The 27925-nt window shown below is 44.4% G+C and overlaps 1 protein-coding gene and 1 long non-coding RNA gene across 3 annotated transcripts in view; one reads left to right on the forward strand and one right to left on the reverse strand.

Moving 5' to 3' along the window:
• LOC144832851 (uncharacterized) overlaps positions 1-1896 on the reverse strand; it is a 49964-nt gene extending 48068 nt beyond the window's left edge. Inside the window, exon 1 of the long non-coding RNA XR_013610963.1 lies at positions 1753-1896. This is a non-coding gene — a long non-coding RNA (uncharacterized LOC144832851). The remainder of the gene's footprint in view (positions 1-1752) is intronic.
• Positions 1897-1928: 32 nt separating this feature from the next.
• COX14 (cytochrome c oxidase assembly factor COX14) overlaps positions 1929-27925 on the forward strand; it is a 34413-nt gene continuing 8416 nt past the window's right edge. Inside the window, exon 1 of one of the 2 annotated variants that reach the window (XM_078689121.1) lies at positions 1929-2074. The gene's annotated coding sequence lies outside the window, so the exon portion shown is untranslated. The remainder of the gene's footprint in view (positions 2075-27925) is intronic. The other variant, XM_078689122.1, reaches the window with a different exon arrangement.

Here is a 27925-nt window from a genome sequence, read left to right on the forward strand (position 1 = left end):
CTGGATTCAAGCAAGCCTGGCTGAAGACGACTGAAATGCCAGAAATCGGTCCTAGGAAGCTTGTTTCCGGTCCAGGGAAGGCATGGCTTGGCAGTTCGGGCTGGACTGTTCCCATGAGGCACAGTGTCAGACTGATTTGCATATGGCCATGTCTGAACTGGGGTGGCAGAGTGGGCTAAAGAACGGTGATGGATTAAACCCAGATCTTTTGACTGGGTGTGAGTGTTTGATTGGTTCAGATGCTCCGTCCATCACCACCTCTTTTGTACCGCTTTGTTTGCCATAAGTTGGCAGGGTATGCTCAGACGTGAGTCCCTTGCTCACTTTGCCACTGGATTCAAGCAAGACTGGCTGAAGACGGCTGAAATGCCAGAAACCGGTCCTAGGAAGCTTGTTTCCGGTCCAGGGAAGGCATGGCTTGGCAGTTCAGGCTGGACTGTTCCCATGAGGCACAGGGTCAGACTGATTCGCATATGGCCATGTCTGAACTAGGGTGGCAGAGTGGGCTACAGAACGGTGATGGATTAAACCCAGAACTTTTGACTGGGTGTGAGTGTTTGATTGGTTCAAGTGCTCCGTCCATCACCACCCCCTTTTGTACCACTTTGTTTGCCATAAGTTGGCAGGGTATGCTCAGACGTGAGTCCCTTGCTCACTTTGCCCCTGGATTCAAGCAAGCCTGGCTGAAGACGTCGGAAATGCCAGAAACCGGTCCTGGGAAGCTTGTTACCGGTCCAGGGAAGGCATGGCTTGGCAGTTCGGGCTGGACTGTTCCCATGAGGCACAGGGTCAGACTGATTTGCATATGGCCATGTCTGAACTGGGATGGCAGAGTGGGCTAAAGAACGGTGATGGATTAAACCCAGATCTTTTGACTGGGTGTGAATGTTTGATTGGTTCAGATGCTCCGTCCATCACCACCCCCTTTTGTACCGCATGTTCTAGATACAGCATGTCTCGAAGGAAAATGCAATGCCTAGGAGGAACCTAAAAATAAGGATGAAGAAATGTAAACGTTACACCACATTCTTGTAGTTCACTTATTATATGGCTAATAAGTATTATAACTGAGCCCCCCGTGAATTTCAAACAAAACATTAACAGTATTGTCAAAGTCAAATTCACACATAGGAGCTCTTTCTTGGCCTGAGCCTTGCATGCCTGTTATTCCTAAACTGTGAGACTGGTCGATAGTCTGATGCGGAGTACATCTGGCATCCCTTAATTGACTACGGATGTCAGAGTTTCCTCCAGTTTTTTCCGGGCAGAACACTGAACTATGGCTGAGTTGGAGAGTACCAAGGCGGGGCCAGCAGCTGTATTTACTTTCAATTTGAGCAGCGGAAAGCCAGACCTTCAGACATATCCTATACGTTTCAAAGAACTTTTGATTGTATAGAAACTGGGCAAGTATTAACGGTGGAAAGAGGGAAAGGTGAGTGGATGCTATTAAGAAAGGATCATTTCTGTTGTTGGTTTCCAAAATGTTCAAAGTCGACCCACGGGCCAAAGATTTTAATGATGATAAACTGCCTGTCTGTGGAAGTTATCTGTCCATGCTAAGAACGGCTGTCACCCATTAGAATACCGTGGAAGTGAATAACATACCAACTTTCACCCTACTCCGTCCTACCCTGCCTTCCCTGCTCCTTTCTTCTCCTCCTACCCCTCCGCCTCCCCTTTCCCCCTAGAGACATGCGGTAGCAGCCTAGTCTTGCCTGTCTCGCCCACAAACTGCTGTCACCACATTACCCATGATCACACATCTTGAAGCGGACGTTCTATTAACCACAACACGCTCCGGAACTGGCTGTGTTGGAGGAAGGCTTGCAAGGACGAGTGATTTCCAACAGCCAATCAGCACTCCGTAATTCTGTTTAGCGCTTTGGGATTGGCCGATGATCACTAATGCTCCAATCCTAGGTCACTACCTCTCACTCGCATATGGCCGCTAGAATATGTTCATCCGTGGGATTGGTTGTTATGCGACCCGGAAATGGTCATGATATGGAGGACAAATGACATTCGTTAGAAGATCAAAGAAGGATACAAGCTGACTTCACGGACTGTATGTGTAAGTAGTAAATTTGATTGATGCCGTTTACTTTAGTATAATATTTAAGTATTGGTAGTATTGGTAGAAAATAAGAATCGGAGAACTAAATAATCCGAAATGAAAAAACAAACTTTTTCCGTTGATTGTATTTAGGAAGACTGCATGGGTAGGCGTGGGAGCAGAATAAGGCTACACGTGGCTCTATGTCAACATCAGCAGGGTTGCACCTTTCCTAAAGAAGCATACCGGGAATTTGTTCATGTTTTTCAAGTTCTGCAAAGCCCGGGCATATTACTTAAATAGGACTTAAAGTCAACCATATTCTATTTTAACCTGGCTGTTCTGTTTTTGTTTACCTTAACTAACAGCCATGGGTCATTATGACAGCTCTTGAAAACATTTAAAGTGTTTTATTCTCCTGTTTACTGTTTAAATTATGTGCAGATTATGAACAAAAATAGCAGCTCCAGTTGAATTTCCGAGTTTTTAATGTAGCGGTCAGTTTTAAGAATGGGAACACACATTAAGTCTGTTAATTTTGATTGAAAAGGTTAGTTGAGGGATAAAAGAGTGAAGGATTTTTTTGTAATTACTATTTAAGGTCTTAGCAGTAGGAAGAGGCTTTTGGATGAGTAAAAAGGAGTTTTGGAGGGAAGGAGTCAGAGGGGAGAGTTTAGAAAGGTTTGTTTTAGGGGATCGGTTTAGTAAAAAGAGGTGTCAGATGATGCAAGGAGGGGTAGAGCAGGAGAGAGTCTAGAAAGGGTTATTTTGGCGATCATAGTAGTGGTATGGGGTTTGGGATAAATGAGAGAGTGGATGTAGAGGATACATTGATAGATGTATAGGATGAGAGATAGGGTAGTGCATTAGAAGGAGCAGTAGTGCATTAGAAGGAGTAGTAGAAAGAAGTTTGAGATGAGTCAGAAGGTTGGGCTAGAAGATATATAGAGCGAAGTATAGGCTGAGAAATAGGCTAGTGCATTGGAAATGCTAAATTAGAAGAAAGTGATACATATATAGATCCATAAGTACATTGAAAGTATATAGATACATAAAGGAAGTAAGTATATTTAGATTAAATATATTGATAGAGGCACAGGATGAGAAATAGGGTAGTGCATTGGAAATGCTTTTTCAGGAGAAAAGTAACAGACACACAGATCCAAGTACATGAAAGGTACATCGATACACAATGGAAGTATGTACATGTAGACCAAAGATGATTTTTATTTATTGATGAATATTATTATTATTATTATTATTATTATTTTATTTTCTCTTAACATAATTATTTTACATGTTTTATAAAGTAATACACAAAGATAGGTACAAATCTATAGTGAAAACAAATGCTTATATACAGAGCGATATGCTGTAAATTTCTTTTTCCGTATGGTGCTTATGTGGGAAAGAGCCAGATCTTGAGTAGTTTTCTAAAGATAAGGTGGTTGTCGGTGGATCTTATGTTGGGGGTAAAGAGTTCCATGTTTTGGCTGCTTGAATAGAGAAGGATGTGCCACCCATTGGTTTTTTCTTGTATGGTGGGATTTTGAGGCGAGATGCTCCTTTAGAGCGGAGGTTCCTTTGTTGAATGTGTTTGGTGATTTTATTCTTGATGAAGAGTGGTCCTATTCCATGTATTGCTTTGTGGGTAATACAAAGCAGCTTGAACGTGGATCTTCTGGCAACCGGTTACCAATGCAGGGCTTTCAAGGCAGGGGAGATGTGGTCTCGTGGTTTGATATGCAAGAGTAGTCTGACAGCCTAGTTCTGAATCCGTTGTAGTCTTTTCATGGTCGTTAAAGGTGATCCGTGGTAGAGGCTATTGGCGTAATCGAGTTTGGATAGAACAAGGGAGATAGTAGCTTGGACCTTGTGTGGAAATCCCAAATGAGGGAAAATTTGTCGCAGCGTTTTTATAGTAGCAAAGCTTGATCTTGCTAGTTTATCCACTTGGACATTCAGCGACAGCTTGGAGTCCATGGTCATTCCGAGGTTTCTTACTTCCTTCGATACTTTAGGCAGTGATCCCAGTTCATCAGGCCATACGGCAAGCGGGTTGTCATTTTTCCAATCGCCACACGTGAGTGTTTCAGTTTTTGAAGCATTCAATTTGAGATGGCTCCAAGTCATCCACTGATACACAGTTCTGAGACAGCTGAAAAATTGTGATTTTCCAATGTCTTTGGGGCATTCCAGTTGAAGGAGTATTTGCGTGTCATCTGCATAGTTGTAGCACGTGAGGTGAAATTTATTGATCAGTACAGGTAAAGACTTCATGTAGATGTTGAAAAGCATCGGCGAGATGATAGAACCTTGAGGGACCCCTGCTTTTGTGGAGTACGGTTTGGACGAGAAAGGTGGGGTGTGGATGACATTAGTTCTGTTTCGAAGGTAGGACGCGATCCAGTCTAGAGCAGTTCCCACTATGCCGGCTTCATAAAGTGTTTGTTTCAGAGTGTCATGGTCAACCGTGTCAAACGTACAATCAATCACAAATATAATCATCAAGCCATACAGGTCTCCTCCTGACACAGGCCTCCACATCCAGTTTTCTATTACTGGTTAACCTACCAGATCTTGCAACATGTTTGTTACTCCCACTGGCAGACTTACCATCAACAACCTCCTCCTCTGAATTGTCACACAAACCTTTTTTGGCCCGAACCTCCTTTGCCAGAGCATTATATAAGGTGACTCTGCGCACGTTCCATCTGACAACCACACATTGTTGACAACTATCTTAGTTACACACTTAGGCACAGATCATTTTGACATTTTCTGAGTGCCCAAACTATTTGTTCTAACCCAATCACCCACACCAAATATTATTTTGCTCTTCTTTATCTTATCATTGTGTCTGTCCACATACTTAGCTTGACTCTTTATTTCTCTTTGTACCAGACAATCCTTGTCTATAGAATGAGTATGACCCTTGAACATCCATGTGGGAGACACTTTGGTACCCGGCTGTCTACCCTTCAAAAGCATGAATGGAGTTTCTAAAGTGACAGAATGTAGAATGGTGCGATAGCGCCAAAGCATTTCCATAACCGCATCCTTGCAGTTCCACCCATTACTATCATTCAGTTGCACGCACTCCTTCAGGATGCGGTCGAATGGCTCAACCAGACAATTCTCCCTAGGATTACAAACCGCAGTGGTATGATGTATAACTCCCATCTTAGACAGATAATTTCTTAACTCTTCAGCTACAAATTGAAGACCATTGTCCGTAATTAATGTACTGGGACATCCTTCTCTGTGGAAAATCTTGTCACAAAATTCAATTATATTAGAGGCCTTAACTTCACTTGAAAATGCCACCTCAGGCCATTAGGAATAATAATCGATCATGACTTTTGCAAATACATTAGCCAAGCCTTTAGCAGAAAAGGAACCACAAATATCCATGGCTACCCTTTCCCAAGGTCTGCTAGGAAATTCAGTGGATGTAATGGTGGATTCTTCAACACGATGGGACTTATCACTGCACATGCAATCATTGCATCGCCATACACATTCTTCAACCTGCTTGTCCATACCTGGCTCCCAGAAAGTCATTCTCACTCTCCTTTTCATACTAGACATCCCACTGTGTCCTTCATGTAACAATTTTAACAATCTAGAACACAAACCCTTAGGTACAACAAATTGATCACCCCTCCTCAACAGACAACTCATCCCAAACAGTCCAAAACTCACCACATTTCTTTTTCAACATCATATTAGGTAAGGAGGGACAAGATAATTCCTTCAACAAGTCGATGTAGTGTCATCCTCCCTCACAGCAGATTTCCATTAACCGCATGCGTGCGGGCGGAATTCCGCCCGTACGCTGGGTTTTGCGGAAACGCATGTTACGTGACGAGCTGGGCTCGTCATGAGCGTGCGAGGAGGCTACGCCATGACGAGCCCAGCTCGTCATGAGCGTCGAAGGGGTTAATCTACAGAAATGGCTCCATTGCATGCTTCAGAAATATCTGCAACCACATAATCCTCCTTGACCTCATCTTCATTCATGCATTGCAATGTCAATCGAGACAAGCAATCAGCATTGATATTGCAGATGCCCGGGACACAGTTCAATGTAAAGTCAAATCCTTGCAGTCTAAATAACCACTTGGCAATTCTAGGGGTGGCTTTCCCTGCCCCCTTGGTGGTGAATAAATCTAATGAAGGTCTATGGTCTGAACTAACTTCAAAGTGAGTACCCCACACATAAGTCTTGAAGTGGTCAATCCTCCACCAGCATGCTAAAGCTTCCCTTTCTATCACCGAGTATGTGGGTTCAGCTCCCTTGAGTGTTCGAGAGGCAAACGCAAAAACTCGCTCATACCCCAAATGCCTGTGCATTAGAACAGCACCTAACCTGTATGCACTTGCATCAACTGCTACAATCGTCTGGTCATTTGGGCTGAAAGGTTTAAGTGCAATGGCCTTCACAATTTTTTTCTTAATATCTTCAAAGGCACTTTGACATTCTTCACTCCATATAAATTTGTTACCTTTTTTCATTAAAATTCTTAAAATGCGCACCTTGTCTGCAAAGTGTTGGACACATTTAGCATAAAATTCTGCCAGAACCAGGAATGATCGTAATTGTTCTTTGTCTTTTGGAGGGGGTGCAATGGCATCTAATAACTTTCTTTTGGGTTTTATACCAGTCTTGGATAAAGTGTGACGTAAGTAATCTATCTGTTCTACATTGAACTTACACTTGTGCATACCCACTGTTAAACCAACATGCTGTAATGTGCTCAATGTTTCATTAAAAAATGTGTCTTGTTCCCCACGGTTTGAACCTCACACTAGTACATCATCCTGAAATACTAAGACTTTGGATATATCCTTCAAAATTTTACACATTACTCTCTGAAACACTGCAGAAGCAGACGCCAAACCAAAAGGCATTCGTACAAAACGAAAAGCACCCTCTGGTGTTATAGAAGAAGTGAGGTGCTTGGATGTAGGGTGCTATCGAATCTGATGGTAGGCGCTAGATAAATCGGTCAAGGAAAAATATTCTGCATCAATTACAGATGAGACCAAATTCGTTGATATGTGGAAGAGGATATTGGTCGACTAAAATTTTACGGTTGAGATCTCCTAAATCAATGCACATGCGCAAATTTCCGTCCGGTTTGCCTGCCAAAACTATAGGACTAAGCCATTAAGACGATTGGTTCAATAATTTGTGCATCACACAGTCTTTGTAATTCTTTCTTCAATTGTTCCCTCCGCGCAAAAAATGACATTCCTGGCTTTATGCACACAAGGTACACTGTTAGTTTTTAATACAATACGATGTTCAAATTGGTTTAATCAACCAAGCTCTTCCTTGAACAGTTTTGGAAACTTGGCTCTCCATCTATTCTTCTCAGTGTCATTAGTCACTAACACCTGCTGGGGGTGAATAGGGGCTAGCACTATGCCCAGCATTTTCTATTCACCCCATCCCAGTAAAGATCTCTGTTTTTCCACCACATAGACTTTGCAAGGAGTTTTTTGTCTTTATATGTTAATTTACACTTAAAAAAACTGAACAATGGCAACTTAACGCCACAATACCAAACTGGTTGGACATTAGGTGTGTCCAATTTATGTTTGCCAATCTTTTCCCAAACATCCTTATTGATTATAGTGTATGGTGAGCAGGAATCCGCCCAAACTGAAACTTTGATGTCATTAAAACCTAGTGTACACTTAGATGGAATGTAACCTTCCTGAATTTCATTAATAGTGTTAACATGGATCACTAATATCTCAACTTCATCTTATGATTCATCGCTGTATTCAGTGATGGCATGAACTGATGGTTTCCAACTGTTTGGATTACCAGCTTTGCACATGCTTGCAAGATGGCCCACCTTCTTACATTTGTTACACCTTTCTTTGAGTGCAAAACACTTGTCATAATCAGCTGTATGTTTTGTACTGCCGCACGTAAAACAAAAACGGGTGCGCTTGGAGTAATTTTGACATTAGTATCACCTTTTGACAATAGTATCACCTTTTTAAATATTTACTGCACAAACTTTGGTATTTTCTGCCTTAGTACCCTTATCAGAACTTTGGTCAGATTTCAATTCTTCAAGATATCTGGAGGTATTTTCTATGCGCCTGGCTAGTTCAATGGTTTTATGTAATGAAGGATCTTTTAACTCTAGCAACCTTTCTTGGATTTTAACACTATTTGGTCTGTTGATAAATTGGTCCCTGATTATTTCTTCATGTAGTTGCTTAAATCTTCATGTAGATGCGAGCGTTCTAAGTACTGAAATATATTGTTCAACGGATTCACCAGTGTTTTGTGCCCTGGAGAAAAATGTGTCTCTCTCAACTACTATACTGACCTTTTTAGCAAAGTTTTCCTCCAGGTGCCTTAACTTCTTCCACAAATTCATCAGTGTTATCCGCACGTGTGCCCTCATTTGTGTCACCTTCACCAGCTTCGTGAGAGATGGGCGCTCTGGTAGCGATAGTTAATGTTTTAAGAACCTTTCTACCCCCAATCCCTAAATTATGTTTTAGTAAAGCAACCTTACTGAAAGCCACAACATCCTTCCCACCTATAGCTTCTAAATAAGTCTCAAAAGACTCCAACCAATCCTCCCAAGGTGTAATGGGTTTACCTGGATTTTGCAGGAATGTAGGTGGAGCTGTAATGGTAGATAAATCCATTTTTAAAAGTTAGGAGACACGGTACACAGCACAATACAATTGCCCTAAAATAGTACTACAAATAGGTGCCTTAATACACCTTGTAATTCTGAAACAGAGTCAACAAGTGAGTAACAAACTAAAATAAATAAAGTTGTCACAGTCGTCATATGAATATATGGACAACCTCGCTGAAATTGTAGATCACTGCATATTTAACTACCCAAACAATGGCCTTGTTGAATGTGCAGTTATCACACTGCACTAGTTCCTTGCTCGTTCTTGCACGGAAGAACTCACTGCGGCCTCTAAAGAAATTCACCACTTTACGCTTGTAAAAACTCACCGCTGTAGTGGTTTCTTGCTCGGAAAAATTCACCACTGCCACAGAGGAAATTTACAACTTCTGCTCATACAACGACGAAAATATTGTCTCCTGTTGCTAGGAAACAGTGACCACACACACCACTGATGCGCGTCCCGTGACGATGCTGTAAGAATGCTGCATAACACGACAACGCTGTTTCCAGTTGCTAGGATGCAAATTTACACGTCCCAAGAACGTGAAACGCGACAATGTTGTCTCCAGTACATGAAATGATCGCCCTCGCCCCCGATGGCCTCGCTCCTCAGCACGCACAGGAATCGTTGGTCTCCTTCCCGCTGGCTGTGCTCCTCAGCATGCTTGGAAGTCGTTGGGATAGTCATCGATGAGAAATTAAACAATAACAACATCGTTGTTACTCACCGCTGCCGTTGGTTCGCTGTCACCACTGCCCCAATTGTGTGAACCAAGCAATTCACTTTTGCGTAGCTCACTTTGTCTACCAGTTCTTTCAGTTCAACTGATGTAACACATGCAGCTCAATGTTAACCCTGTGTTGATTCTCCTCAATACTCCTAGTAATTGATCCAGGTGGATCATAGCTACGTCCAAAGGAGACTCTCATTTAGCTGGGTTAGCAACTTAGAAGTGAAAATTTCTCAAACGTTTCGCAAATTGAAATTTTGGGTTGAGTTCCAGCACTGATTAAAGTGTTGATCCTGGTGGTAACAGCTTTTCCTCACAGCTTCTTCATCCCATCCTCGTCGCCATCTTTAAGAATGGGACCACACATTAAGGTGGAAGATGGTTTATTAAGTTTACACGAATAACCACTGAAGTACTCCTCTCTTGGCAGCAACAGTCCAACTCTCTGGCAAACCTTTCAGAACATGGAAGGCTCAGACATCACTAGGATACCGAGAGCAAGCATGTTACCAAGATACAAGAGGTGGAAGAGGTGTGGCGCCGCGGCCAGGGCGACTGACTCCGGAATCTGGGGATCATGGTTCGATCCCCGGCACCGGCGGCAGATTAGCCCAGCACCATGTGACTCTGGGTAATAGCTTGCTTAATCTTCCCGACGGCCCCCAGCGCCTAGAGACCCTTACGGGTGATTGTGCGCTTTACAAATGTGGATTTATTATTATTTATTTATTTATACAACAGTCAGGATATTAAAATACTGGAAATGTGGGTAAAAAAACTGACCAGATGGCAACCCCCCGTTCTCAATGAGTCGTGGCGGCCTAGTCCTAGGCTTTCTTTACCAAATAATTATTTAACATTTTGTTACTTAAAATATATCAACTAAAGCAAACCAGAACTACAAATTCCAAGTGTGCGAGGTCCCACATTTTAGGATTGCTTAGGTGTTGCATTTCTATGGTTTCCGTAAATAAGGCACCTTCTACTGCCAAATGTGTGACATTTCGAGTGACACTTTGTCATGAGTAAAACCAAGCAATGAAATGATGTAAAGAGATGAATACAAGAAAACCTGTTGTTTGAGCATTGTTTAATGAATACAACATGCACACCGCTTAATTAAGATTCCACACCCTCTGCCAAGTGCTTTTTACAGCAAGATCTTAAAGTGCAGCAGTGCTCACATTCATTCACCTTGGGACAGGGCAGAGAAGTGCCATTCAGTCTGTGCGGTTGCAAAAGGAAACGCATGTCCATGACTTCATAGTCCAATCCGAGCACACTGCCTGCCAGAACAGTTGGATGTAAGCATAATATCCTGGCTCAGTATATGCTACATAAGGAAACGAGAGTCCGAGCTCATACACCAACAACCAGGGCAGCACAGCAAATGCGATGACTGCTGAGCACCAACGACCAAACTGAGACCAGCAGTGCCTTGTTGCACATATCATTAGCTACTTTCTTTATGCTTGATGTAGCGCTCTAATGCATGGTTTGGAACCTAGTACTCCAATGAGTTTTCCTAACCCACTATGCATGGTACCATGGTCCAGCCCGAAATGCCAAGCCATGCCTTCCCTGGACCGGAAACAAGCTTCCGAGGACCGGTTTCTGGCATTACAGCCGTCTTCAGCCTGGCTTGCTTGAATCCAGTGGCAAAGTGAGCAAGGGACTCACGTCTGAGCATACCCTGCCACACTTGATGCGGCCAAAAGCGGTACAAAAAGGGGTGGTAATGGACGGAACATCTGAACCAATCAAACACTCACACCCAGTCAACAGATCTGGGTTTAAGCCATCACCATTCTTTCTTGACTGTTCGCATGAGGCACAGGGTCAGACTGATTTGCATATGGCCATGTCTGAACTGGGGTGGCAGAGTGGGCTAAAGAACGGTGATGGATTAAACCCAGATCTGTTGACTGGGTGTGAGTGTTTGATTAGTTCAAATGCTCCGTCCATCACCACCCCCTTTTGTACCACACTTAACAGTTAGGCAGCACTTCGGTGAGTGTCACAGCTTAAAGTCGGAGACTATGCATATGCGTTACAATGCATTTCAGTGCGGGTAATGCGGAGTACCACACTGGAATGCGTTAGTCTAACACATGATGCGTGATACTTGGCTGGACTGTCCTTTTTGGAAAATGTATTTTCGGATTTTGAAAGTACAGCTCTGAGGCTGCCATCAGATTTGCGGTTATAAAGTCCTCAGGTAAACACTTGATCGACAATTGATAAGCCATTGTAACCGAAGGCAGTAAGGAAGGAAGGTCTGCTTCGGACAACAAGAAAGCAGACATTTTAAAGGCAAAACAAGTGTAGGTTTGTTTGCAGTGGAAATGTGTGCGGGCTGATTAGCAGGGAGTTGGTATAGTTATTTAAGAGCATGTCACAGAAGCAGTGGAAGGTGTTGGTAGGATCAGCTGGCAAGGCAAGGATGGGCACGGAATCTACCCTTTCCCTTCCTGCTGTGCATTACACGACGGCTCAGTCATGTGCTGGTACAAAAACGTCTGATCACAGCTGCTGCACTTGTAGGAGCACCAGCTCTTCTCACATTCTAAACAGACTTCCTACCTCCTCCCTCGGAACCGGAAACGCAGCCCCACTTCGCCGAGGTCACCCTACTTTCTCTACCCAGAGGGCTGCAGACACTCCCTGTATCCACCGGCCCCCAGCACCAAAGGCCAGTGTGCCTTCACACAGGGTTAACCTCTGAACTTGTTCTCTGTGACCTTCCCCCAGTGACCTCTGGTAGGTGCCGGTTCGAGATGGTCCCCACGCAGAGCGGGAGGGAGTGGCACACATCCTTTGCAGAGGAAACGGAGCCGGTTTTCTTTCAATGAGCCTCTCAGGGGTGGTCTGCTAAAAGTGTTCAGCGCCAGCTTTTCTCATCTTCTATTCAAAGCTTCTCCTGGGAAAGCGCCAGCACTTTTCAGATTACGTTCCACACTTTTAATGGGACAGTTCCACCACTATGGATATAGTCCACACTTTTAGTGGGACAGTGCCAGCACTTCTCAGCTTATATTCTACACTTTTAGTGAGACAGTATCAGCACTTCTCAGCAGGAATTCTGTACTTTGAATGGGGGAAGAACCAGAACCTTTCAGGATGCTTTGTATAATTGTATGTACACAGTACTAGCACGTGTGAGCATGTATTCTATACTTATAAAGAGACATTACCAGAACTTTTCAGGATATGTTTTATTGGGATAATGCTTGGTCTTCTCAGCATGTATTCCATACTTTTAATGGGATAGTATCAGAACTTCGGAGCATGAGTTCCATAGTTTAATGGAACTGTAGCTGCACTCTAAGCAAGGCTACTGTCCTGTTAGGTTCGCAGGCTCATCGCTTCCCAGAGGGGCTGCTGCCACTGTAATGGCGCCCCCTGAAAGATTGCTATATTGTCAAAGGGTCGGGCCAGCATGTCCCCAGAAGGCTGCCATACATTTAGCGGGGCAGTACCTCTCTCTTTACCCCTTCCATGCTGATGACGAGCTCAGCTCGTCATTACCGTAACCTGCCGTACGCGGATGACGAGCTGAGCTTGTCATGTAACGCGGTAATTTGTTAATTGCCGCAGACAGCGGGAAAAGCCGCAGCAGCGATGCGGTTAAAGTGATAATAACTTATAATGTATATATTGTGCGTCTTGTCACCAAATGCAATCCTGCTTGATTAACAGACAGGGCCTTTTCGCTTTCGATCATTGCTCGTACTGTGTTCTTCCTCCTTCCTTAACCCGTTCAGCGCGGCGCGAATTTTCGCGCTGTGCTGAACGTTCTTAAAAACGGGTGTGGTCATGACGGAACGGTTCCGTCATGAGCACAGCTCAACCGGCGCTCATGACGGAACCGCTCCGTCATGAGCACCGCAGGGGTTAAAGTGTAAAAAAAAAAAAAAAACAGTTCCTTCAGCCTGACTTACTGACAATTTAGCCCATTTTGTGGTAGGAATATTTGGGGTTTAGCCAAACGACACTCATTTCGAAAAACAAAGATGACTCAAACTCATTTGGTTTTGCACGTTTTTTGGGATGTGTTTTGAGTAGGGTTAAGTTTTTGTTTGTTCCTTATCAAATGGAAAAGAGAAAAGTCAGACGTTAGCTGAAATCATTTAAAATATAAATAAAAATCTCTAATGTATGCCATGTACTGTGTATGAAGTATTACTCTAAAAGAGAGGCTTGCTGTGGTTTCATGCAAATGTACAAATCCGTACGTCTTTAGCATCCGCACCCCGCCCCTCATATTGATTGGGGGGGGAAATAACTAGCATTAAAAATGCAATAGGTCTCGCCTTTCATTAAGTTAAAGCCATTTGCTTTGCTATACAATACCATTAGCAAAGCAAATGGCTTTAACTTAATCAAAGGTAAGACCTATTTCATTTTCAATGCTTGTTTGTTTAGCCATGCTGTATAGTAGTGCAGTGCTGTACACCTCCACCAAAAATCATTGGCAAAGCCAATAATACCTCCCAAGACAAGACCTTTGAGCTTTGTCAGTAATTGTTTTTCAGATGCTTTTTAGCATCCGCATTACTCTTTTGCAAAGCCAAAAGAACATCTAATGCCTTTTAAAGGGGAGACCAATTGGCTTTGCCACCTATTGGTTTGTGTTGGCTGTGCGGTGAGAAGTGCTTCATAACTTCATATCATTTGGGTGCCATATTGCTGTGCTTTGGCCTTCATTTCACAACTTTATAACTTCTGGGAGTTATTATCTTTGTTTGCTTTCATTAAGTCAGTTGAACCAATTGTGCCAATAACTATGATTTTTCCAGAATAGATTTGGACTGGAAACATTGAATCATTCCAACTGAAGTGGAAGCTCTAGTGCTATTTATTCCTTTATTTCCCTTGCCCAGGTTATTAGGGTAGAGTCTGCAATAGCATGCGCCAGCGCATGTGACTCTCTTGCAAGACACTGTTGTTTACAAAAAGGGCTTTGGGCCCCCCTGTTGCTTACCATTTGTTGGTTTGCGCGGCATTCTTCTTTACAGATTCGTAATTGGCCAAGCCTAATTGCCGTTCCATTCTGTGAAGCAGAGACCAAGCGCTAATTTATTCAAGTTAATCAGTGCCCGTCCGCTGCTCCAAACGTGATTGAGGTACTGTTTTGTTGTTTTTAGGTCTCGCTTGAGCCAGCACATGCGTTGCTCTGCGAGACATTTTGTAGTGGGCTTTTAAAAGTGCTACCAGCTTTTGCTGGCCTAGCGCTTGCGGTTACGCATGCCGTGCATACGCGCAGCCGCCAGCTTTCAGCGCCCGATCAGGTGCCATCTGTCTTTCCTCTTGCTTGCTTTCTGAACGCTCCTCTGCCTCTCCTCCGCCGCATCTCGCCTTAATTGTAAACATATGTGCTTTCACTTTCGCCCGCACCACTTTAGAATCCGGCCTTGTTTTGTTCTCTTTAGAATTGTTTTTCTTTTTCTATTTTCACTAATTTTTTCATTTATTTTAGTTTCTCACATTTTTGTTCGCAACTTTATGTACATTCTGCCTTTAAGGACGGATTACCACACTACTTCCGGGTCGCGTACGTGGTTTGAGATTTAAAGCCAGCTCGTCATGGGAATAGTCGTGGTTCGTTGAAGCACTGTACCTCTCACAGTTGAAGTTCGGTCTAGAACGCCGGGAATCTGCGACTACATTGCTAAGCGTAGTTGCTTAGTATTTTTTATTAGTTGATGGCATTTGTAGAAAGCAGATTGGGGCTCCATATAGCTAACATCGAAGGACCCCAGCAGCTCCCTGAATCCTCTCCCCACTCGGAGCCACAGCCTCGTGCCACCCTTCCAACCCCCCCAGCGACCGTCCGCTCCCCAGCCATCTGCGCAAACCCCCTCCCGCCTCCACGGCATCTCTCCCTGCGCTGCATTTACCCTGCTGTGCAATGGGTATCCCGGTGTGAAAGAGGCAGGAAAACCACATCTCGGGCAACATAAACATTATACCCATCCCCAATTGAATTGCGGCGGCACCCTATTTGCAACTGCTACATTGCAAACCGAAAGCGCTTCATCTGCGCCTCCTACATCAAGGTGCCACAGTGCTTGGCTCTGCACAGAATGACAGACGGCCGAACCAAGCCTGTGTGCACCCCCTTGCGCGCCACCTACGCACTGTTGAGCTACTCCAAGACCCAAACTTTACTCCCCTGATCCAACGTAGGCAGGTCCGAGCCTTGCCCCTACTCCTTATATCTTGCCCCTCACTGCCACTGTTTTGTGCAACCACCATGCGCTCCTGCGCCCGATTCCAAACCGCACGTGGGCCTTCTGCATGCCCCCTCGCTGCTCCCATCTGCAAACAATCACCCCCCCCCCTCAGCGCCATGCACTGCCAAAAGACACTAACCCTCCCACCTAGCACACCATCCCTCCTACGGCTTCCCTGGCCTACCCCAACCCCCCCCCGCCCCCTCACCTCACTCAATGCAGCAGCACCTCTCTTCTCCGTAACATTCCCAGGAGAGAGGAGTGTGGTACTATAGCCAGAGAAGCCAACTAGGGATCTAGGTTATAGTCGCAGCATTAGCTCAACATCCTGTGATTGTGGGCAAATTACATTATCTACCTTGCCTAAACAATTAACATGAACTTGTTTAGTGTAAATGGTGCAAATGTAAAGCGCTACAATACAATTGGGTTGCGAAGTATAAAACTGGAAAAAAAGCGCTGTCTCTCAGAACGCTTTTTTCCACTTGCGCAAAATAGCGCATTTGCATGTCAAAGTAATATTCACCTCAAGCTCGTTTATTCTGTTGTTCCTTCAGATATGTCATTTGTAATGTTATTCGAATAAGCAGTATTTTGGAAATTTGCTTGCCAAAACAAGACTATGGTTCAGTTTACCCACTTTGTCTGCAATGGGGACAATAGGGCACAGTACTGCGGAGTTTGGGTGCATTTATTATAGCGATTCTGTGATTGCCTGCATTTGGTGACATACTGGTGTGCATTTATTAAAGGAACGCTATGATTGCTGGCATGCGGGGACGCTCTAAAGAGGTTTGATTTATTGCTGAGCGCTTCAGAGTCAGCGTTTCACAGCACTTGCAGATTGTCGCAGACTGTGTAACATAAGGCACAGGCGCATCAAGGACTCCTTTTCCTCCCACAAAGGAAGAAAGCTTCCAAATAATTAATGGAGAGTGATGCGCACCAGAGGCCAAATCATTGCAAACCGAAGGCCTGGGTGATGATAACAATCATATCTGTCGTCTATAGACAGAAGAATGTGTCACATGGGCCTCCATGCATCACCACCGCCAGTGATTGTTTCCTCTCCAGTCCCACAGACTATCTGAAACAGATGTCCAACAATGGTCCAGCGAGACTGAATCCATAACACCTTTTGAGGATAATGGTGATTTATGTTGAAACAGTTAGATTTATTGTATATGAATGGATCTTATGTGAATATTTTCAATCGCTGGCCCTCGTGGGCTTACGTTGGACACTCCTCTTCTAATGCTTACCACTACCCCACTCAGTGAAAACTAGCAATAGCTAAGCCTAAAGACCTTGTCTAAGCAAGGGCTGTTGGTTTTGTCACTGTTTTGCTTATCCATGTTGTACAGCAGCAGAGCTGCAGTGCAGCATTGCTGAAAGTAAAAAAAAAAAAGCATTGGCATAGCCAATAGGTCTCGCCTTTGGGACCTTATAAGTGTTTAGCCATGTAACCGTTGATGTTGTTGCACCAAAGGTATTGTGCTGCATAACTAAATACTTATAAGGTCCCAAAAGCGAGACCTATTGGCTATGCCAATGCTTGTTAACTTCTAGTCCCCTGCAAACAGAAGTCAGCAGGCTCAAAAGTGTGAACCCATGTATAATGCAGATAATGGGAAGAGAACTTTACTTAAACCAGGGTTCAGGAAAAGGGAACTCTTTTAGCTGCATGCCAGCATTATTGGCAAACCACAGGAGCTGAATTGGCATTTTCAAGGTTGGTCTGCAATTTATTTTTGAAGATCAGTGTGACTGGCAAAACATGCGTAGCAGGACAAACAAAATTGCTATGTTTTTATTTTCTATAGTTAACTATCTTTCATTTTGTCAAATCTTCTTTTCTTAATTTACAGACTCATGTTTTGGTTTTGCTCATGTTTTCTGTTCTCAAAAGATGACGATTATCTTGTTCTAAATATTCCAAATCAACATTGTTTCTTGTATGTAATTTCCAAAATGATGATGTAACACAAAATAGTGCACTACTCCCCAATCCACTCCACCGTACACCAATCCACTCCGCCCTACTACAATCCAACCCACCCCACTACAGTCCAATCCACACCAATTCAAACCACCCCAATTCAATCCCATCTACCCCACTCCAATTCATCCCACCCCATCCCAATTCACACCAATCCGCCTCACTCCAGTTCACCCCAATCCATCCCACCCCACCTCACTCAATCCACTCCACTCCAATTTAGTCCACCCAGAGAAATGGGTCTAAGATTTTCCAAGATTAAAGGATCTAAAGAGTGAATTAGACACTCAGTAACTTCCCAGTTCAACACGCTGTGTTCTGTTGGCACGACATAAGTAAAACAACTGAACGGCACACCATGGATGCAGCTGTGTTCAGTTTAAACTTTAAGACCTGATGGGCCACATTGATGAAATTTACAAATAGGTCTTTTATCGAAAGCTATCCAAAAATCATCTAGTGCAGCTACGAAATCCGCCTCACTATTGCACCCAGAATGAGTTCCTTCCTACATCAGGTGTTGAATAGAATTATTTCCAACATCATATTGTAGTTGTATATAAGCTTTTTTCCTAAATAATTTAGAGCGGTTTGGCTGCTGGGAGATGGGCCAATATTTGATCAATATGTTCTGTCTAGTTTTTTTCAGAATTGATGCCAGGGACACATTGATCATGTTTTTGACTCTCAGGCGCTTCATAAGGAACATGCTTATAGGCAAGCCTGCTGGTAAAAAATTCTCTAAGGGCCTGCTGACAGCAATTAACAGCTAATGAGGATAAATGGTGCACCTGAGTTGTAGGGAGGGGAGGCACAAAATGGAAACTGAGTTAGCTGTAGTTCAAGCTCCCTGCAGATAATGTCAGTAGTTTTATCATTAAAAAAGTCTGCAAAGTCATTGCAACTGTCATCTGACATCGCCTCTACTTTGCAAATTGGAGATTTATTTTACCTTATTACAGAAAAAATAGCAGTGGATATGTTGGTAGCGTATTTATATCTGCAATGAACTGTTGCCATTGTATTTAGCGAAGTGTGAGCAATTACCACCACTTTCCACGTTTTCATCTGTTTAAGCTCAAATTTTTACAGTTCTGTTTTACCAAGTTTCCAAGCATAACTTGATTTTATTGAGATTACTTTCTCAGCAATAGCGTACAAGAGATTGGTACATACAGAAAAATATATTGGAGGGTTGACAGTCTCTGGACCCTTGAACATTGGATAAAAGTCGATAGGCTGCCAACAGAAACTGCCTTCCATTTTTGCTAATTGTAAACTTTATTGGAATTGCATCTTTGGTTCATCTCTTATTTACCCAACAATGTCCAGGGAATTACAAAGCAGTCACTATAGGGAATATCCAGTGTACCTTTTTGGTGGGTGGGTGGGTTTTACAGCCTATTGATAGGAAAACTCAGTATAGTAGATAGAGTGGTTGAGAAGGTTGGTCCTAATGGACATTTAGATCACGTGGCAAAACCGTGTCAGATGTGCCGGCGGCAGCTTGTAAAGCATGTTCAGCAAGTAGGTTATTACCTGCTGAATTCACAGTGGGAGCAGTGTCTGGGGGGATAAATCAGAAGAAAGTTATAGAAGCACTTATGGAACCGATTGAAACACCTGGATAGCCACTTGAGATTCATTTTGTTTGGCTACAGTTATAACCTTTATAAAAAAAAAAAAAGCAGACTTCCGCCACATTTATGATTGGGTTTAGAGAAGGCGCTTAAATTGTTACTGGACACAAGGTCTTTTAAGACCTATCCAGCATTCATAAACTGTCTCAGTCACCTAATATGCATATTGCATAATGTGCATAATTTGCAGAACTGTCACATAATGTGCATATTCTGTCTGATTATAACATTGTGTCAGTGGGTGACCGGTTACCTAAACAAGCATTTACAATGCAACGGTCTCGCCTTTGCAAAAGTTAGAGCTATTGGCATTGTAAATGACAATTTTTTTATTAATGTGTTGGATTTGAAAACAGATAAATAAATGGCATTGTCATTTACAATGCCAATAGCTTAATCTCTCGCAAATGCGAGACCTATTGCATTTGCACCCACACACAGAGAGAGCCACACACACAGAGCCACACACACATGGATCTGGTGGTGGATGTGGTGGTGGTGGATGTGGTGGTGGTGGATGTGGTGGTGGTGGATGTGGTGGTGGTGGATGTGGTGGTGGTGGATGTGGTGGTGGTAGATGTGGTGGTGGTAGATGTGCTGGATGTGGTGTGTGTGGTGGTGGTGGTGGTGGATGTGGTGGTGGTGGATGTGGTGGTGGTGGATGTGGTGGTGGTGGATGTGGTGGTGGTGGATGTGGTGTGTGTGGTGGTGGTGGATGTGGTGTGTGTGGTGGTGGTGGATGTGGTGTGGTGGTGTGTGTGGTGGTGGTAAGGTAGCGATAGTGGGGAGTTTAAGCTAGCGATAGTGGGGAGTTTAAGCTATCACCAAAAATGCTATCAGCAACTCTTCGTGCACACCCCACAATAAACATCTTCTAACGCACCGCATTTGTAAAGCGTATCGCTGCTTGCGAGAGCTCTACGCCCATGCAAGTGTCCTGCAATGTGCATATGTATCCTCCTTCTGTATCAGCGATTGCTGGCACCTTACTTCCCCTATGTCCACGATGAGTGCCAACAGAGTCCTACATTTGTGCCTTAAAAAATCTGATCCATCCTATCTGTTGCGTCTGTTTGGGGACGGCTGTGTCCGCATTCTTCTGGAGTGTCTATGACTTGGGGCTTTGGGGAAGGGGTTATAACCGGGGTCTCCTAGAAGAGCAGCAGCAGTACTCGGGGATGAAAGCGGAGTTTTGGGTTCTTCGGGGTGTGTTTAGTGGGATATTCTCTGGACGCACAGCTCTACTAGACTTTCTTGCGATAGCTGTAGCCCAGATTGCGTGAAGATCAGTCGGACCAAGAACTCCGGGAATAGACTTCAACGACAACTCACTGAGCCACAAGAGTCACAGCAAGTGTTTTTTGGAGGGGTCATTCAAAGAACCAGTTGTGTGCTTGTCGGGCTATCAACACATCCCTTTCTATTGGGGTCAATATCTCGAACAAGTTAATGTGAGGGATTAAGCACACAGATCAGATTTAACACCGCTTTCGCGCTCGAAACAGGAAAGGATGTAGACATGACGTATGGGGTGCAACAACTGGTCGAACTCCACAAAACAGTAAGTACTGATACACGTTTTGCACTTTCCCACAGACGCAACGTGTTTAAGTTTCCAAGCGCAAAGCATTTTAAACATTTCTGGTGCGGACAACCAGTGTTATGGGAAAATAAAGCCTGAATGAACGAGTGACTGTTAGTACGAGGGCAAGTCAAAAAATGAGGCAGACGTTGCTACATTATCTTTCTAATGGTGGAGTAGAAGTTACTAAGTTAAAGAATAACGTTGGCTTGCAATTAAACTAACCTGTCCGACATAACCATATAACAATTTCTAAAACACAGAGAAAGCCTCCCTGGAAAAGGTATCGACGCCCCATGAATGGTCAGAGAAGTATACGGGATCTAGGTAGTAAATGCAACGCTACTCCTTGCTCGCACAAAACATTGAGATTTACTTATCACTTCCCCTCAAAGTCTAACCTGCCATTAGGACAGTGACATTACCCACATTTCCAGTAGGTTTAGCCCTAATTAATCAAATCACTCATTAAAGTTCAGTCATATAACCAGTTCTTAACAAGTAAACGCCCCTGCTTTGCTAGCTGTCCCCTAGCAGCTCATCAAAACGGCACAATCAGTAGCTAGTCCTGACATTTCTAATAACACAGACATGCAACACGTTTCGGTCAATCCCAGAGTCATTAGCGCACAAGCGCTTGCATTAAGGCTGGTATCTTTCCAACACTGTCTCCCGATAACGAAGGTACAGACTCTATTCAGCTATCTCCATCCACGCTGTACCCCAAAACTGAACGGCCCCCATATTGTGGAAACACTACCTCAAACACACGCAGATTTTTAAAATCAAACTTAACCCGCTCCCCCTTCCGTAATTCCCGGATCCCCATGGGTTAAACATGGTTTCACAGAGCCCAGCACAAGAGCTTACATCGGTTAGCTGGTTTTCATCTCTAGCTGCAGCGTTCCGTAAACATATAGGCTCGTGGGGATGGCAGATGCCCTTCCCTAGCAGCGCACGCCATTACTTGTGACATTCGCGTCCCTCCTGCAGGAGATGGCAGGAGATAGCACAGTGCAGAATAAAGTTTCCCTTACCTCTCTTAGACATTTTGGTTCCCGGAACGGAGACACGGACAGCGGGAGGGGGGGCGGGAACAGAGACACGGACAGCGGGAGGGGGGGCGGGAACGGAGACACAGACAGCGGGAGGGGGGGCGGGAACGGAGACACGGACAGCGCGAGGGGGGCGGGAACAAAGACACGGACAGTGGGAGGGGGGACGGACAGCGGGAGGGGGGCAGGACACAACCACGCGGGACCGGGACGAGGTTAGCAATGATGAAAAACATCCGTGTAAAAAAAAAAAAAAAAAAGTCAACGCCCACCTCTACATGACGGAGAAAAGGGGGCGGGGCTTAAGAAAGACAGAAACGCCCACGAATCTGCTCCAAGACTGATTGACATCATTCTCTTCCAATGGCTAGCCTCCATTTATGGAGCTAGCCAATCGAAGAGAGAGGTGGGTTCAACCCCAGTACTGAAAAACAAAAATTCTCGAGCTGCGCGACACTGCTGCGCAATGTACGCCAGTCGAGACCTAAAAAGGACACTATGCGTAACTGAAATTCACGAGAGCCAGACCGAGGGGACTGAGATATTATTCTCTGGGAAAAAGTCTGGTTTTCAATAATACCAACTGGAGGATGGGGGAGGAGAAGTATGGAGGAAAGCAGATGTATGTGGATCTTTGATGAGCCGAGCATGGACCGAGTAACTTAAAAGTGGGAAGAAAGCATAGCAGCATGAGAAGGTGAGCTGTTAGTGGAGGTGGTGTGTGGGGCAGTTGAATTAATGGTATGAATGTCCGAGATCTTGTGTGATGTCTGTTGGTTAAGAGGTGAGGCCGGCTTATGTAAAAGTTGATGTTGTAGTCTCTGGTAGGACCTGTCTTGTACCTAGTCCCTTTCAATTGCTTAAGTAGGAAGTTCAAACTTTCTGCGAGGGGGTGTTTGTAGAGACTCTTTCTGATTTCATTGATAAAGGAAAAAATACATGTTCTCATTCTTGTTCATCACGGTACTGTGCTCATTTTGGAAACATTACTTTATTAAAGTTTATTCATAATAAAGCAATAAACAGTTCATTTGTTACAATCCGTGTATATTCCGGGATATCAACTTCTGTAAAGGGATTCTTATTAACATGGCACATACATTAGCATTGCACTGTCTATGGTCCCTTCCTCAGCATCAGTATTCTGAGATTCTCTTCTTTTCCCCCTCGTTGCCTAATTACGTGGGTAATATGTTAGATTCTTTATTTGCTAGGTCTGTCTAAGAGGATCCTAGATATCCCTTGACCTGCATTTTGTTGGTAATTGTGATTTAGGAGATTTTGTGAGGAAAATCCGTCTAGTATCTCCGATAGGTCTGCATGCACCAAATATACCATTACCTGTCTTCTACCAACACTTTCCGCTTTTTAGGGCTCGGACTCCTTCCCAGTGAAACTGGGAGGAGTTTGAGAACTAATGTTAAAGGAGAAAAAAAAGAAGAAGTATCTCCTAGGGCCTTGGAGAGAGAAATTCCAGACATTCCTTAGCGTTTTCTGTCATCTGGTCAGTGATTCGTCTTCCTTGTGTTTTCGTTTTAATAGGCTTGAAGTGATAGGGTAAATGTAGTTTAGTTCCGCCATTTTGGGCATATTTCGTGCGTGCTCGCGCTAAGAAGTACATAAATTATAATTAGGAGCTGTCAGCGTGCCTCCGTTAGTGAATCCAGATGGCCGGGCGCGTTCACAATTCTGCAGCTCTCAGCGCGCAGCTTCCTGAGAGGACCGTGATAACATGCCCATGGTAAACTAGAGCTACATTTCCCAAGTTTGTCGTGGACTGCGAGAGGTAACTACGTCGAAACAAAAGGAGCCGAGCACCCTTGGCGCCCAGGCGTAGGCGCATGCCTCCTTAAGGCGCTAGCTGGCTCAGGATACGGAGCAACCAAAACACACGGCGCTTCGGAAAGAATCCCGCGCAGCCCATTAAACGCTGCCGCCAGATAGCAAGGGCCGGTAATGAGGACTTTCGAACAGAAATCTAGTTTCCTGGCATGCGCTCAGACCGCAAGGGACGGGCCTGCACACTTTTCTGTTCCAGTTTCTTTCCGACATTTTCGCCAAATTGTCCATGCGAAATAAGCAGTATTTCCGAAAGGTGTTTTTGTTTATTTAACTGAAGAATTGGAAACTTCAGGACCAATTTATTTATAATTGCACAATCCATCACACAAATCAATATGATTCGTATACTCACACTTCTTAAGACATTTTTATTTCTCTGAAAGGGATTCCTGAGATGCACACTCGTAGAACTCTGCAGCGCGTTACAGAGCGGGTTTCTCCCTCCACATACTGTCTTGTAATTTAGTTTCGCATTGTACCTCGCTACATTCCTGCAGGTACGTACCCTCGGTTGAAGCTGTGCACTGAACATCTGATCTGAACAGAGCTTCTCCGACCTCCAGGACGTTTCTTGCAGCTTCGTGTAGACGGAGCCCAATATCCATCAGACACAACTACATTTTCCGGGTCTGTCTCACGAGAAAAGCAGGGCCATCAATTTGCAGTGATCTGGCTTGTGTCAGCCGCGGGGAAGCAGTTTTATTTGCAGGGCCGTGCGGTCCTGTGGGCGCAGTCTGCAGGAGGCCCCACATAGGCAGCGGTTGTCTGAAGCCCCCACTGCAGGTTATAGAGTGACCTCGGGGCCTCCCCAGGACACATCTGCAAACACAGTATCCCTCCCAGAACCAGCAAGGTAAAGCGCAATATCACAGCGCCTAGCGCTCCGAAGGAATGAATGACGCAGTTAACAGCGAGGCCGTGTATACGAGCACGAAGGGCGACAAGGCCGTGAGTAACGTCCAGACTGCTGTACGTGGAGAATAAGTGTTTTTAAAGAGAGCCGCCATAACAAAACGAATGCGACATGACATGGCCGCAATGCAAAATATACGGATATATCTTCAAACGGAGACTGCGTTTCAGCATTTGTAGTGAGTTAAAGGGTGCAGAATTAACAGCAATTATGGCGCAGTTCAAGGACTGCGCCTCGTGAGGAGAGGTAGCCCAGTTTCTACTATTCTCGCATTGTACATTTGGAGATCTCACAAAGCCGTGTGACCTGGGGCAGGCTGATGTGTGGCCCCGCGACCACGTAAAAACTAAAGGCTTGGTTTAGAGTTTAGCCAATGATCTGCCTAGTTATAACTGCATTAGAATATCAGAGACTGTAATAAGGCAGGCAGGTTGCAAACAGAACACATAACCCCCCTGTAATATAAACGACCTAAATATAATCCAGCGACTGAAGCCGCACTAGTAAACATTAAATACATTTTTGCAAACAGCGTGCCCCTTATGTAAAGCGTGTAATAGAAGCACCCGTCATGCACAGCGCTGCAGCTACGTATGCACACTCTTTGAACTCTCAAAAGTAACTGACATACAACGAAATTCAATTCAAATACTTCTGTAACGAAATCCTGTATGAGCTGGCATCGCACCTTCTTCATCAAACAATGGAAAGGTGCATGCATGTTTACAGAAATAGAGTGGCAGTCTCATCGAACGTGGACCTATAGAGTATGGTGCTAAAATACAGTCAACGTTTGTAGACATCCGTGCAACTGACCACTGGTAAGAATGCATTATGAATACATCCGATGTTGCACGGATGTCTACAAACGTTGATATATATATATATATATATATATATATATGTATATACATATATACACACACATTATGTAAATAATATATATATGCATGTCCACACAGCTGCATACCCACATACACAGTGCTTTTATTTAACAAAATGCAGTGGTATAAGCCTATAGGTCCTAGGGATCCGTAAATATGAACAAGACATCCCAGTCCCTGTGAAACATAGGTTTCATCATCATGATCGACAGCCGCTGCCATCTCTCTACTGTCCATTGGTTAATCAACATTCTATCCAGAGGTAAACACAATCTGTACATCCCAATTACAACCCGCGCCCACTCTGCTGCACCTACTGGAGAATAGCTTTAGCTATGTCTCCTTTCTATGGACTCAATGTGTGTTTTTTTACCAGTGCACATGATAGTTTCCAAAATTCTACATTTTTAAATGAGAAATTTAGTAACGCTTTGATTTTACGACGAACTCGTGCTTTATGAACGTGTCTTCATATTCACAGGGACGGGTGCGGTGCCACGTAGAACGTGAGCTATGCAGACATAAGTGCAGTGCCACCAACCTTGCAATGTTTAAGACACACGTGCTTGCAGCGCCACAAGGCTTCAAACGTGCAGACTTTACAAATGCATACAGTCGCAGGGCCGCCATACACTTCCAATTTTACAGACCCGCGTGCAGTACCACCACCACTAGCACTACCACTACCGGTACCACCACCAGTACTACCACTACCATTATTACCACCAGCAGTACTACCACTACCAGTACCACCACCAGTACCACCACTACCAGTACCACCACTACCAGTACTACCACCACCAGTACTACCACCACCAGTACTACCATTACCAGTACCACCACCTCCAGTACTACCAGTAACACCACCACCAGTACTACTACTACCAATACCACCACCACCACCACCACCACTACCAGTACTACCACTACCAGAACTACCAGTACCACTACCACCACCACCAGTACCACCATCACCAGTACTACCACCACCAGTACTACCAGTACCACCACCACCACCAGTACTACCACCACCAGTACCACCACCACCACCAGTACTACCAGTACTACAGGCACCAGTACTACCACTACCACCACCACCAGTACTACCAGTACCACGACCACCAGTACTACCACTACCAGTACTACCACTACCAGTACTACCACCACCAGTACTACCATTACCAGTACCACCACCTCCAGTACTACCAGTAACACCACCACCAGTACTACCAATACCACCACCACCACTACCAGTACTACCAGTACCACTACCACCACCACCAGTACCACCATCACCAGTACTACCACCACCAGTACTACCAGTACCACCACCACCACCAGTACTACCACCACCAGTACCACCACCACCACCAGTACTACCAGTACTACAGGCACCAGTACTACCACTACCACCACCACCAGTACTACCAGTACCACGACCACCAGTACTACCACTACCAGTACTACCACTACCAATACCACTACCACCACCAGTACTACCACCACCAGTACCACCACCACCAGTACCACCACCACCAGTACCACCACCACCAGTACTACCACTACCAGTACTACGGCCAGCAGTACCACCACCACCAATGCTACTGCTCACCACCAGCCATCAGTGCACAATTTCTACAGGCAGTCACGGCCATCAGTACATGCATCGATTGTTACACATCCACAATTAAGTATTGTAGCAATCTCAGTATGGTACACTTTAGTTTTAAACATATTCATGTAAAAACACAGCATGCCACCATTGCTACAATTATAATCTAACACACATAATTCCACTACACACCACATTAACACACTCCATAACACTTAGCAAAAATACATTACCATTTACAATGCCATTAGCTCAAACTCAAATAAATCCGAGCCCGATTGCATTTCTAATGCTTGTTTTTCTTGGTACCAAGATGGAATCTATGGATTGCGTGGCTATTAGTTATTTGGTGTCGAACCGGGAGGTGGACAGCATGGTGAAATTCTATGGTGCACAAATTGGTGCCAACTATGCATATCAGTGATGATCTCCGTGCACATTTTGGGCTTAAGGTAAATGCGGACTATGAAAAAAAAAGATTCTACACAAAACCAAGCAGGCAGACGGGAGGGTATATTCATGGCTTGCATAGATGTTTCAGGGAATCAGATAGCACCTGCACACTATTGGAATGTAAATATGAGGTGAGGGCTCAGCTCATCTAGGATTTCCGGTCCACCAAGTTAGACTGGCTCACATATGAGAGCTGGGAATGTTTCAGAAATCCATGTTCAAAATGTGGCGTGTCAGAA

The sequence above is a fragment of the Lissotriton helveticus genome, chromosome 1_1 (genome assembly GCF_964261635.1).
Source record: "Lissotriton helveticus chromosome 1_1, aLisHel1.1, whole genome shotgun sequence".
In the NCBI taxonomy this organism is placed as follows: Eukaryota; Metazoa; Chordata; class Amphibia; order Caudata; family Salamandridae; genus Lissotriton; species Lissotriton helveticus.